At 41.9% G+C, this 3,626-nt stretch overlaps 1 long non-coding RNA gene across 1 annotated transcript; it reads left to right on the top strand.

Moving 5' to 3' along the window:
* The first annotated feature begins 444 nt into the window (after positions 1-444).
* Positions 445-2,709, top strand: LOC132642516 (uncharacterized). Its single transcript, XR_009583213.1, has 3 exons — positions 445-560; positions 1,467-1,517; positions 2,600-2,709. It is a non-coding gene; the product is annotated as an uncharacterized LOC132642516 (long non-coding RNA).
* Positions 2,710-3,626: the final 917 nt, after the last annotated feature.

The raw sequence follows: 3,626 nt of genomic DNA on the forward strand, positions 1-3,626 counted from the left end.
TGTTTTCACACGTTTGGAAAGACTTGAATTATATTGGTTTTTTGAGATATAAGGTCAAATTTGATATTTTGTTGAACATAGGAGTTATGCATGAAAGAATAGAGTCATGAAAGTGTGGGACAAGGCTAAGGGCAATTTTGGAATTTTGGAAATTAGTTTCGGGAATTACAAAACGTGGACTATAAGTCATTGGGCCAAAAATAATGGAATGGAATTTAAGGCCCAATGCATTGGAGTGGCCGGCCATGGTGTGGCCCAAGCCCACAATTTGTATTAAATTTCCATGTGATTAATTAACATAAGGAATTATATTATATATAGCCATCTTTATCCATTAGATGACTTAGAATAAAAATCAAGAACAAGAGCAAGAAATAGAGGTGCTCTCGGGTTTGGAGGAAAAAAATTGGCCATCCAAAATCTTGTTCTAAAAATTTATTTCTTGTTGATTTCCTACTAAGTCAAGGTTCCTTTGTAACTTGGTATAGTTGTTTCGGAGTGGGAAGCATTAGAATCACCAAAGTGATCATATCTCCAAGTGAAGAAGACTTGAAGAAAAGGTAAGAATTTCCACCTTTTTATTGTGTTGTGAAGTTTTGATTGTGTTGTAGTATATAGAAATGTGTTGATTGTGTGGAAAAATGAAAGTTTGCAAGGTGGGTTTGGAATATGGCTTGTAGCCGTGGGTGTGTGTGTGTTGTGTGGTGATAATGTGTTGAGTTTATGTTATATTCTAGTTGTGATTGTGATGAAATGCATATGGGAATTGAAAGTTGGATGAATTTAGTTGATGTTGGAAAAAATAGGCATATGGCCGTGTGGTGTATTTGGCTTGGGATAGAAAGGAATTGAGTTGTTTAGAGTGTTAAAGTGTTGTTGTGATGTTTGTAATGTAAATGGAGTTAGAATGATATAAGTTTGTATGGAATTGGAATGTAGAAACTTATGTCGTTTTAGTATGATTTGCCGACATTAAGGAAATGAAGTTGTTTGGTTGTTAAATTGTGATGATCATTTATGAATTTGGAAGTTGGAAATATGTTATGAAGTTGTATGCCAAAGATTTGATGTTTTGCATAAGTTATGACTTTGGCGGAAAGTTGTATATTATGTATATCGAATGTATAACTTGAGGAAAACGATATGAAATGTTTCTAGAACTATATGGTGATGACCTTGATTGTTGATGAATGTGAAATTATTGATATTAGTTGAAAGTTGGGTTGAAATGAAGATTATGTCAACTTGTTAGAAAGATGACTAGTTGAAGGATATTTATGTTTTTAATGTTCGTTGTTGATATTGATGTTGTCGTTTGGGTTGTTGTTGATGATTTCTAGCCGAGTTGAATTCTCGGGGTGCCATATGTATAGGGGAAGTGCTGCCGAAATTTCTGTAGCCAAATATGCATTAAGTTGAAACTTTGGTATTCATAGCTTACAATTGGTAAACTTGACCAATTGAAGTTTTTCGACGAAACGGGAAGTGAGTTTGGAAAGGCGTAAGGAGCGTGAAAGGTATGTAAAGCAACCCCAATTCTTCCCTTGGCATGCCCTTAGTGTGTTAGGGTCGGATCCGGGCCTCGAACGACCTCTTGGCCCTCGGAATCCGCAAGAGAAAATCTCAGTTTTTCCTTCAGTGGAATTGAACCACTTTAGTATGCTTTTCCGGAAAATTATGCAACTTTGCTCCAAATTACTTGGAAAGTCATAGAATGTTTGTAGAACCTTTTTAAGTGATACTATAAGCTTAGAGGGCACAGTTTGAGCCCGCCGCCTTATTTGTCCCGAGGCGGGCCCACTATTCCCGGTTTTGCCCTTAATGTACTAAAGCTTCCGTTTTAGGCGATTTTTGAAAGAAATGTTTTGACTATCGTACTAATCGCCTAATAAACATTGTTTTAAATATTCTATTAAATCTTCTAAATTATTTTGACACCCGGAATGACTTCGCGAAAGTTATACTTGTGTAATTTATTATGATATCCGAAATGCATTTATTATGATCCCGTCCGACTCCATTGGATCTGTTTGGCTTTGATACGCTTCATCGAGTCTTTGAAAACATTTATGATATTTTTAAATTGCATTAGTTTCTCACTACTCCATTCGTGGATGTCCCAATGTTTCCCACACTGAGCCCGGGCCAGGATATGTTGTCAAGCGTGATTCTCTGCATTGTTCGCCGCGTCCCGATGTGAGGGGGCAGGTATACGCGTACATGGGTCTGTGGAGTATGATGTGCCATGTCCGCCTATTCTGATCTGATCTGTTATGGCCATTTTGATATGACATTTTATGAAACGGGGTCACGCCCCTTTTTCTGATTCCTCTGTATTGTGGCACCAGCGTCGGGAGGGTGGACACGTTCTGTGAGCTGAGTCCCGTGGCAGGGACCGGATATGATATGACATATGTTTCTGTACACATTCTGTCTGTTTGGAAATATGCATTTGACACTCTGGATTTTGTACTCATTTTCTGAAATCATTATGATTTGACTTCTGTGATTCCGCTTTACATATTCAGTACATATTTCGTACTGACCCCCTTTCTTCGGGGGCGGGGGGGGGGGGGGGCTGCGTTTTCATGCCGCGCAGGTACAGACGACAGGTTCGCTGATCCATCTGTTTAGGATCCCACTTCTGCTATTTTGGGCCCTCTCTTCTTCAGAGCCCACTTTTTGGTACAGTCTGTCACTGCTATCTGGATATGTACATTGTTCTGGGTATGACGGGGCCCTGTCCCGTCTTATGATTATGATATGTTCTGTAGAGGTCTGTGGATATATCTGTGTGGGTTTTGTACATATGTTTGGGATACTTTGTTCTATGATGGCCTTATCGGCCTATGTGTGCCAAGTCTGCTTTTTATGCTAAATTTTGTAGCGTCCACTAATATTATTATTATATTATTTTGTTAATATGCTAATTTGGGTATCGGGTACGTATAGGTGCCCAGCTAGGGCACTGGTCGCGGCCCACGGGGTTGGGTCGTGACAAAAGTGGTATCAGAGCGGTTCGTCCTCGGAATGTCCACAGACCGTGTCTAGTAGAGTCTTGATTATCGGTGTGTTGTGCACCACACCTATAAACAGGAGGCTACAGGGCATTTAGGATACTACCCTTCTTTCTGTCTTAGATCGTGCGATAGAGCTGTGTTATCAGGATGACCCCTCCCTAACGAGTGGCTATAATTGCAGATATGCCTCCAAAAAAGGCAATAGCGGCCCAAAAGGCCAAGTCAGCAGCCTTGGGAGAGACTAGCGGGGTCCAGAGGATTACCAGGGCCCAGGCACATATTGCTCCGGAGACTTTGCCCCAGACAGAGGGTTCTTCTACACCGCCACTCGTGGAGGAGATAGGGGCAGCCGTAGCTGCAGATCGGGGGGCGGCTCCACCGCCAGCTCCCGCAGTTCCAGTACCTGAGCGTCCAGCTCCATGGCCAGGCACTGAGGATCAGTCCATGAGGGAGGCAGTCCAGTTGCTGACCAGACTTGTGGCAGGGCAGGTTTAGGGGCATGGACTGGGAGGTGACCGGGCAGTCAAGCGTGATAGTTCGAGAGCCCGTGAGTTTTTGACTTGTAGTCCTCCAGAGTTCTTCGGGACAAAACCTGAGGAGGATCCT

This window comes from Lycium barbarum, chromosome 5, assembly GCF_019175385.1.
Source record: "Lycium barbarum isolate Lr01 chromosome 5, ASM1917538v2, whole genome shotgun sequence".
Lineage (NCBI taxonomy): Eukaryota > Viridiplantae > Streptophyta > Magnoliopsida > Solanales > Solanaceae > Lycium > Lycium barbarum.